The following is a 10,827-nucleotide window of genomic DNA, read 5'->3' as shown; positions in this document are numbered from 1 at the left end:
TGTCTTATTGCTATAACCATTGCACAGGTCATGGGGCAAAAGTGGAAACGAGTCCCTGATTTGTGGAGACCCTGGAGGGGTACCCAGCTGGAGCAGCAATGCTCATGAGTCTGGTTCTTCCCTCTGCCTTCATTATGATTCATTCTATGTCACTCTCAGAAATGCATTCATGGATATTTATTCCTTGCCAAGTTTTAGGAAAATCCAATTTTTATATGTTGTCTAATTGCTTGTTACCAAAGTTAAGTTCATTTGTTTTTCTCACTTTAAGACCTTCAAATAGATTTTCCTTTCTTATTTGAAACAACTTTCAGCTAAGATAAATGAGCCAAAAGAACAGCTTCACTGATGTGCCTTCCCTTCTCGCTGGCTTGATGAAAGCTCGCTCTTTCTTTTTGGAATAGACCGTTCAAGATCTAGTCTGGCAGGAAGTCAGTCTCTGTAAAGTCTTCTCTGCTGGAAGCCTTGATCTGCATTCTTTTTCTCTCTTCAGGTCTTCACCCTCCATAGTGGCCGAGGGGTCATAACTGCTGCTTGTGGCTGATGAGGCTGCCTCGTAAAACACTCTCTTTCTCTACCCAAGCTCTGCGTCATCTGAGACCTGCAACTGAGAAGCTCTCTCAGGTAATATCTTTGTGGTTCTCCTGCACTTGTTCACAGCCCACATTATTTGCTTGACTTTAACATCTCTGTTACCGGGGAAGTTTTTAAATTTTGAAATGGGAAGTACTGGAAACAAAACTGATATAACCTGTTGCCTAGTCCATACTTTTCATTGTTCTGAGTTATCACACCAGCTGCTCATAGAAACACTGGTTGGATTGAACTAAAAAAGCTAAAGTGAAGTTTCAAAGTCGAGAAATTCTTGTCATTCTGGTAGACTTATTTTAAAGTTTAACGACAACCCCAGCTATCAACATGAGGACAAAGTGAGAATGTGAAGTTTGGATTGATTTAACGAACGAGAGATTATCATTACTCCGCTGGGGTATTTTAATGATTATAAACAACATATCAGCTAAATAGGTAGGTTATGAGTTGATAATTTGAAATGCACTCAACATAGCTTGATTATGAAAGAGAAAATATCATCTACTACTTTCACAAATTAAGTAAAATTGACAGTAAATAAAATTTTCAGTAGAGTGAAAGAGATCAAGATGTCAAAATAACTTGAACATGTGTAGCTACACAAACTTCTAAGCAACACTAAATACTTCTTCGACATAGTAAGGACTTAAAAGTCAATTTCTTCACATTATTTGCATATACTGTTAGTTTTATATTTGAAAGCCGAAGTCAATGTTCTGTAAAAATTTATTTTAAGTGTTTATAGAGGAAATGCTGTTTCTTTTGATTTATAACACAAATCCTTTGTATTTGTGGTTAAATACTCTTTATCAGTCTATAGGCCTTGACAGGAATGTATAGAGACAATTTATTTCTCATGAATGAAGACATCTGGCAATTTAAAAAGCTATTATAGTTTATATCTTTCATTCCTGCTCATACTCAGAAATAAACACTGGGTGGAAACATTTGCTGCAGAGAGAATTCTAAAGTATTGTTCACATTATATGGTGCTAGATATTCTTCATTTGCTCCCCCAAATCTATTCCTCTCCGTTCTCCACCCTGCTCTGTGCCCTTGTCCTCTCATTTTCCTTGATTTGACCAGTGAGGGTATTGGCAGGAGATCAGAGGGCAGACAAGAGAGAAGGCAGGTTTATTTCTCCTCTCCTCGACTTTCTGGGTCATCGATTGTCAGTGGCTGCTGTCTTCTGTTAAAGGCCACAGCTCCCACCAGGTGGCGCTCTCCTACAGCTACAGCTTTCCTCTCAACTGTGGTAACCTTTCCTTCCCATACATCCGGTAAGCCTTTTCAGACTTACGGTGCTAACGATCCCCTCCCCTTCTTTGCCAAACAGGGTGCTTCTCTGTGCCTTGACAGTTTTTCTTTACTCTTGCTAAATCCTTGTAGATTGTTTCTGTGTTAGTTTCCTAGGGCTGCCAATACAAATTAACACAAACTTGGTAGCTTAAAACAACAGAAATTCTCTCGGTTTTGAAGGTGGGAGGTCCGAAGTGATGGTGTCAGCAGGATTGGTTTCTTCTGGAGGAGAGGAGGAAGGATCTGTTCCATGCCTCTCTCTTAGCTCCTGGGGATGGTCAGAAATCCTTGGTGCTCCTTGGCTCATGGACGCATCACCCCAATCCCTGCCTTGGTCGGCACATGGCCTTCTTTTCTGTGTCTCTCTGTGTCTTTTCCATCTATTATAAGGACAACTGTCACTGAATTTAGAACCACTCCTAACCAAGAACGATCTCATCTTGAGAACTTTGCCTTGTTACGTCTACAAAGACCCTTATCCCAAAGAAGCTCACAGGCTCAGGTTCAGGGTGGAAATGTTTTCTGGGGGTCACTATTCAACCCACCGCGGTCTCTTCCTTAAATTCTCCTCAGTTAATCCTGTTGGACCTCTGAGTAATAGAGATACTGGTTTTAATATCTCAAAATAAGAAAAACCGGAAGATTATAACAAGCTATTTGATGAAAGAAGATATTTAAAATTAAACATGGCATGGCTAAGTTCACACTACAATAGAAACTAGAAATATATTGTCTAAAAGGAACACTAGTGAAAAGCATATTTCTACTCTCTTAAAGGACTGCTTTTCTTTAGAGTGCCTTTAAGACAATATACTTCTAGTTCCCTTTGGAAATTCTATTTTAAAGAAATGAGATTATTTGGTTTATTTGAAGTCCACTTCCCCTACTAGAGAGGATTTAATGAAAAAATCTCTAATAAAATGGATTAGTTTTAGTCTTTAGTCTATCTTATGGGAACTGTTGGGGCACAGATGTAGGCCTTACATTCCTGGGTCTCAGACGGTTAAACAACAGGCCCTCCCCTCTGTGATCTTAGCAGCTCACAAATATTTAATTCAATTGTGCAGTATATCAATATAATTCTCTAGCAGAGGAAATCAAGGACCAAGACCTCAATTAGGAAGACACTTTTTTTCCCCCTGGTGAAAGAAAGCACCCATGGAGTATGAAAGAGGCACTCCTCAGAGCAGTGGATAAGGCTGCAGCCCCAAACAACCTGAGACATGGGGAAATCAGGCCAAAAGCTTTCTACAGAAAATGGAGGAGGAGAAACCTGTGCAGGATACTCAGAGGCGGAGGACGGCGAGAGGACCTCCGAATTGGGCCCCAACCCGAGTCAAGACTCTTCTTTCAGTCACAGGGGCTTAAGCATTTTCATCAATTTGTGTTAAGTCTTGCCCTCCTCCCACTGTCTTATATTTAAAGAATCTGTGCTTATTAGAGAAAAATGTGTAAGGTCCCACTCCAGAGTGCTCAGTCACTGCGGATGAATCCTTTGTAATTCTTGTAACCTTCTCAACGAAAGAACCCCTCCAGGTTTTGTTAAAAATAGTTATTGAATACCTTCCTCCCATCTTTGTAAGTCGATGCTGGTGAACCAAGGAAACTAAAACTATGTAAGACTCATGCCTTTCAGGATGTTGCTTTAATGAACTATTTTATAAAAACTCTGGACGTGCTGCATGGTGTGCAAAGACGGGGTCCTATTTCTGTCATTCAGTCGAATACAAGAGAATGTTTAAATGAGAGAAAGTAATCTCCGTCTTCATTTAGTCATTGTTCTTTGAGGAACCTATTTGAAAATGACATTTTCCTTATTATAAAAAATGCAAATCTTTTCATATTTCCAAATGTTTTATTTACATTGAACAATCTAGCAAGATTAAAAAGTCTTTCTTCTTCCAAGGAGGAAATGAAAAATTGTGAAACTGCAAATCTGTATATATTTTCATTAAAATGAAAGAAAATGAAATACCATTTCATGAGGTAAAAATGTCTTGATGAGTAACAGAGATAAACATGGCATGAAATAAATTACTTAATAAACAGTTCACAGCTATGATTTCTTTAATACATTATACTTGACTCATATTGCCTGTTCCCATTAATGGCTGAGCATAAACCATTTTTGTCAGTGAAATTTTATTCAGTTTTAAAAAGAATAATGTAGTTTACAACAGATTTAACTACAGCCATCAACTATGCACCATCCTGTTGCTTTCAGATTGTAGATTGAGCATATGTTTTTAAAATCTTAATATGTCATATAATCAGAAGTGTTTTGTGTTAATATATGGCTTTGTTCGTCTGATTACAGCCTTGGAAGAACATTAAAGTTTTATGAGAGTCCTATAAAATTCAACAGTTTGATGGAATACTAAACAGAGTAATCACTATATTTTATGGAACTTTATTCTGACATGAGTTAGATTTTCTCCAGTGATTATTAGATGGAGTGACTTTTTCAGATCATTAATTTACCACTTGCTGTATGTGAGTAAGGATGGTACCTGGGTCTAGAGTCGTAGAAAATTAAAAATATCTCAAAATATTTATCATATTACTGTGTGACTCAAACCTTGGAAAGAGAAGGCCTTCAGTATGTGAGGACAGGCTTTTGTAAGAACCTAATAATAAATCCGTTGTCTTCTTTTTCTCTAGGAGTTCAGCAAACGTTTTCTGTGAAGGGCCAGGTAGTAAATATTTTCAGTTTCCTGGGCCATACGACTGTTTCTGTCTGCCTCAACTACTTCATTCTGCCCTTGTAGTGTGCAAGCAGCATGGGTAATATGTAATTAAATGGGTGTGACTGTGTTTCAATAAAACTTTATTTATAAAAACAAGTGGCAGGCCTGACTTGGCCAGCAGGTTATAGTTTGCTGGCCCCTGCTTCTAAATCTTGTTGGTTAGCTGGACTTTTCTTGAAGACAGCAATCAAGGGGAGGAATCAAGGCATCAGGCTGTTGCAGTTTTCTTCAATTTTTTTTAGTCAATACCCAAAGCCACTAATACAGGAGAATGAGCTTTTCCAGTCCTGGGATTTCCAACTATGTGATATTGGCCACAGGAAATCTTTAGTTTATTTACTCTAACTGATGAAGTTAGTGAATGAAATAACAGGTTTCAGCTGCATCATTTAAGATCTCCTAGGCTGAAGGCTCATTAAATTAGGTACAATTTCCCAAAACAATCCCCTCCGATATCGCACTGTCTCCTGAATACTTCCAAATTTCTTTCCAGACATTTTCTGAAGGTCAAGCTGACTAAAACTCATGCACTTGTATCCTTGATTACTGTTTCCTTCATTTGCATGGAGATTTTCTAATTATAATAATGTGGGTCAGGGGGCCCCATTACCTGGTTTGTAACTAGAGAGTTCACGTCCGTTTTAATCTTTGTGGAGAACTTCACCCCACGAAATTCAACTATCACCCTCACTTATCCGCGAATGAACACAACTTGGGTCTTCTTCCTCATCTCAATTATGTTGGCAGCCATTTAGATTCTTTCTTCTCATTTTACTGACCAGAGCATTTTAAATACTCTCTCTTTTTTGCCCGCAATCTTATATGAGTAACATACTTTTCGTTGTGTATTTTTCTTATTTAATCAATTTTTTTCCTCACTTTATAAGATCCTACTACTCACAGCTGACTCATCTTGTAGTATGTGGCAGTCACACTTCCTTACCCTGAGGTCTGAGGAGATACTGACTTCGAAGCAATGGACATTCTTCAGGCAGCATCAAGGCCTCCATCGATATGGAAAGCATGGGGAGAGGCAGAGTAACCTGCTGGTCCAGAGCTGGAGGGCCTGTTCTTTGTGAACTCTGTCCCACTGAGTTGGAGTTAAGTCATGGGGTCCTCTTCATCTACTTTCTGCCTTCTTTCGTAGGCACCGATTTCTATTATATAGTGCCTCTGGAATGGGTAATTTTTGGGGAGATGGTATAGGCCATGTAAGTATATGAAAAATGAAAATGTTAGCATTTTTTTCAGATGATTTATTCATTCAACAAATATTTATGGATAGGTTGGCCATACAATTTATTGTACAAATCATGACACTGCCCTTTTATTTTTCTGAAAAGAAGTAAAATGGAAAATAGGAGGAGACAAAAGGATGGTCATTGTATTTAATGAGCCCTTCCTATGTCTATGCCAAACACCAGAGACATAGCAGTGAACCAAACAGCAAAGTCCCTGTCCCTAAGGCACTTTCATTTAGAGTAAGGGGAGACAGATAATAAACAAGCAATAAAAAAGTCAACCTTTAAAAACAAATTATAAATTAAATATATTTGTTATAGGAAAAACTAAATTCATGGACTTTTTGTGGTTTCTTTGTTTTATATATTAGTATAATGGTGATTAAGAAAAGTTAACTACTGCTAGTTAAGAAAGTCTAAAACCAGACTTCCTGGGTTTGAATCCTGCCTCTTCCAGTCAAAGTACTAATGAGGAGATTAAATGAGTTAACACATGGAAAGGACTAACTCTGTGCTCAACACACAGTAACTGCTAAATAAGTAATATGCTACTTTTCCTATTACTTGACAAAGGCACTTCATCAATGAATCCTCTGAGAACTGGAAATCAGATTGTTTTCACTGTTCAACTGCGAAATCAATACCTCAGCGTAGAGATATATCAACTTTCTCAAAACCGAAGCATAGTTTTCCAGAGCAAAAAGTGTATTCTAGCTTTTTGCATGGATGAATATAGCTAAAAAATTACTATGTCAATCAGATGTGGTCTTTTAGCTACAGGATAAATGTTGGTATTGCCTATCCAAACTCCCCCAGGAGGGAGCGCGTCTTAGCCTGATGGCTACGCCTGGTGGTCCCCTCTGTTTCGGTAGGGGTCCCCGGAAAAGGTCCCCTTGGGACTTATGCCAGAAGAGAAGATCTTTCTTCCCTTTTTTTGTTGGTTACCTGCTAGTCCTCTAAAGTAGCGCGAGCTCGTAGTGGGAGCCCGCCTGATTAGCTTCCTCATAGGCAGTTGAGGTTTAGTTTCCCTTGCTGTGCTTAAAAGCTAAATTGGATTTGAGTTTTGACCATATTCCTTAAAGGAATTGCTGTCTTATTTTTGGTGTGGGGTACAGAATCTTTGATTTTACAGCCAACTTTGGTATATAGGTTCAACCATATGAAATTGCCATTTTTGTAGGTCAAAATGGTCCAATATTGGCAATATCACATGGCTTAGTTGAAAAACCTGGGCAGCCAAACTTAAGCACCTATTGTGCTCAATGTGATTCAGCTGCCTGCCTTTGCTTGGCTGGCCACATCAGTCAGAGAGGGGACCACAGCCAGCCAGCCAGGTGTGAAGGCTGTCTCATGAGTACAGCTGAAGGCAACAAACAGGACACGTCGTGCCCTCGTGGCCTCTTGGCAGCAGGCTGAGTGGTTTATGCAAGTGCTACTACTGCTCTTGCCAGACACAAAGGGACTCAGCTCCCTCAAGAACTGGTGGACCATGGGGACAAATCTGCTCTCTAGACTCAGGTTCTGTGTGTATCAGACCCTGTCTGTAGTGATGACAAACTGTAACCCTCATCTTTCCTCTTCAGCTAGGCGTCCTTTTCTTTCCTCCTGGGTCTTTGGAGGCTGCGTGAAAGCTCTCTCTGTTTTATCCACTTGTGTAAGCCTATGCCTTGTATGAGGCCCTCTCATCTAGAAGACAGGAATCCCCTCTGGCTTCCTGTCTTGGTTACACTGTGACACAGCAAGGCCACTTCTGGCTTGGAGATAAAGGAAGGGAGCTGTAGTTGACTATTCTGGTCCTACTGGAAAGACCATCCCTTTGGTTAGAGTCCTGCATCAGGCTGTTTTCCCCCAATGCCGTTAAGTATCCTGTTCATCTAATTCCCTCTTCAGATTCCAGGCTTGTCCAACAATCTTCTGCTCATCATCCAGCTTCTCCTGTAGGTATGCCCTGTCACATGGACTTACGAGTATTCTGGTTTCTGTGACCTTTTTTTCTTGTTGTGAATTAATAAATTTGGCTTCAGATTTATGTCCCCGTCTTATGAGTTCAGTTTATGTGAATTTCTGCCTGTGGAAGTTGCCTCTCTTTATTGGGTGCCAACACGATCTGATTTCTGTGAAAATGAGCCAAGACAAGTTCTCCAAACTAAGGAATTAAATCCTGTGAAGTCTTTTCAACGTTAGCCAAATTTCCCTTTTCTAGTCCATCAACAAATACCCTGTATCGCCATGGCACTTAGAACAAGTAAAAGCTTCTTTTTGCTTAGTTCTAAATTTTTACACGTATTGCTTCCCCCGCCCCAAAACCTTAATGTAAACAGTTTGTAGGATTTCCTGCCTAGTTGTGGAAAATTTCTTATCTGGAAATTCTTAAGATATTAGATATTTTTGGAAAAAACATAGTATTATTAAGTAGCTGTAAAATATACCAATTACATAGATACACCAAAATTTGTAGAACAGTACCACTATTGTTAAATATTCAAGTTGTTTATATATTTTTTCTATTATAAATATCTCTATGATGAGCTGTCTTCTTAACACATTCTTGTGCACATCTATTATTTTTCCCTTAGTATAAATTCCTAGAAGTGAAATTCATGAGTTACTATGTGCAGTCATTTTAGGCTCCTGATGTATACCTCCATTATTTAAAATGAGAGTATTAATTTACACTCCTATCAACTTTGAAAGCAACTTCATTTCATAGCACACTCACCAACACTGGTTTCATTCATATTTTTTAATCTTTGTGTTGTTATAGGTGAGATATACCCTGTGTTTTTATAAGTAGCTTTTCTTTCAGTCCTAGTTAGACGGAATTTTTTCAAATGCTTTTGGCAGTCTTCATTTGTCTTTCTGAAAAACACATTTTCATCACCTGCTCGATGGCTGTACAGCAGACGGGGAGACATGGCGAGGATCCTGGCGGTCTGAGGCTCAGAGACGCCAGTTATTTGCTTTCTTCATGAGCAATGGTGAGACTCTCAGACTGTGGCTCTTCAATGACAGATCCTATGCCTGGAAGACCAAGCCTATTTCCATCAGTGCTTTTATTGTGATAGTTGAGGCTTTGATTGTCATAACTGATCCTTTTCACACAGCGCCGGAGGCTGTATCATAGGCTACAGAGGGAGCTATTCAATCTCATGTATATTACATGCACCTTCTAACAGTCAATTCACATAATGCAGACACTTACATTCCTTTTTGAGGTATGCATTTCAGGCAGCAAACCCAAAAGAGGCGTTTATTGCATCATCCTGTTGCAGTCTCCTAAAATCAATTAAACTTGGTACACTGGAAAAGCAAATTTTTGCCCATATGTGATTTAAAGCACTTGTTTACAGCTGTTGGGGCTGCTAAAATAACTTGTTTACAGCTGTTGGGGCTGCTAAAATGACCTCCTGAAGCTAATCACCTGGAAAACATTATGGATTTCTTGCTGGAGGAGTGTTGCCCTTGGACTCGCTCTGGTCTCTGGTTCTTGCAGTCTCTGAAGAAAACCTGAAGCATGCCTCTCAAAATGTCAGTACCCTTAATCTCATCAGTGCTCTTTCTGTTCTCACTCCTAGCTCTTCACCCTGGGGCAGCACAGAGGGCAAGGCTTCCATCCATCTCTAGAGTGGCTGCGCTGACTGAGAAGTAAGGTCTTCCGAAGGCACCACAACTTCCTGTGCGTTTGTCTCCTGTCTGCGCTGTGTTGTGCAGCTGTCCTTGAACCCCTGATAACCTAATCTACATCCTTTCCATCCAAGTCACGGCTCTCATCTGATTACCTATTGGAATCTGTTTTTAAATGACGTAAATTATTATTTTTCAAACCTGTGCACATCCTTTTGGATATACAAAGTCTAATGTAACATGTCATGTTACACATTCAGAATAGTGCTGTTGCTCCTTGTTTCTATTCATCTTTATTGCTTTGCCTCTCCCATTCCCACAGAAGCTTCTCTAAAGCTTTATCACTTTTGAGCTTTCCTAATTCCACACTGTGTTCCTTCCTCTCAGCACTGGCCACTTTCTCACTGAGCAGATATCAGTTATGAGCCTTCCATCTTGCCTTCTTTCTGTCTCTAAATACCCTTGCAGATTCAGACACCCTGCTCCTCTCCTAGAGGGGAGTTCACTCTCTTTCCCAAGCCTTAGTCCAATAAGTGGATCCTTGTTCTTATAGCTTTAGTTTTTTTTCCTTCTTTTTATTAGTTTCTTTACCTCAGTTTAAAAATAAAGTTTCTCCCTCCTAAAACATTAATTTTACTTCCCCAAATACTTTCATTCAACTTAAGCACATCTCTTTACCTATATCATTAAACTTCTTGATGGACTATCCAACAGTTTTGTTTCCATTTCCTCACCATCAATTTAAACCTCAACTCACTCTAATTTGAGATTTGATTCTCCTTGGTTCCTGAGATAGCTCCTCCCAGGGGCACTGAAGACTTTTTAATCAAATAGTCTATTTTAAGTATTTTCATTTCTTTCTGCTCTCTGACACTAGCTAGCCACTCTTATTAAGTTTATTTTCTCCCATGGCTTCCACGCTAACAGTCTCTCCTGCTTCTTTTTTCCTTTCTAAATATTCCTTCTCACCTACCTTCACAAGCTTATCTACCTGAGATTACTTCAAGAATCCCAGGATTCCAGAATGGCTTCTCTTGTTCTTTCTCTTTTTCTTTCTCTTCTTTCTACATATACACGCTTCTAGACATTCTTATGTCCTCCCATGGCATCAAATTCCATCTGTTTACTGTACACAGTATACACTCTACTGAGGAAGAAATACAACACAAAATACACAAATCAGACAGTTACAATACTAGATGGTAGTTATATGCATATGTGTATTATTCTCAAGATGCTACCTGACCCCAATCATTTCAATCTACTTAACAACTTACATGGATTATGGTTTGGCTAATTTTAACGCACAAATTAGAATCAAAAGG

General features: G+C 39.2%; 1 long non-coding RNA gene across 1 annotated transcript in view; it reads left to right on the top strand.

Moving 5' to 3' along the window:
• Nucleotides 1-487: 487 nt before the first annotated feature.
• LOC139084837 (uncharacterized) overlaps nucleotides 488-10,827 on the top strand; it is an 85,123-nt gene continuing 74,783 nt past the window's right edge. The window contains exons 1-2 of the long non-coding RNA XR_011542631.1: nucleotides 488-624; nucleotides 9,454-9,523. This is a non-coding gene — a long non-coding RNA (uncharacterized lncRNA). The remainder of the gene's footprint in view (nucleotides 625-9,453; nucleotides 9,524-10,827) is intronic.

Source organism: Equus przewalskii, chromosome 1, assembly GCF_037783145.1.
Source record: "Equus przewalskii isolate Varuska chromosome 1, EquPr2, whole genome shotgun sequence".
In the NCBI taxonomy this organism is placed as follows: Eukaryota; Metazoa; Chordata; class Mammalia; order Perissodactyla; family Equidae; genus Equus; species Equus przewalskii.
This window is presented reverse-complemented; position numbering and strand designations above follow the sequence as displayed.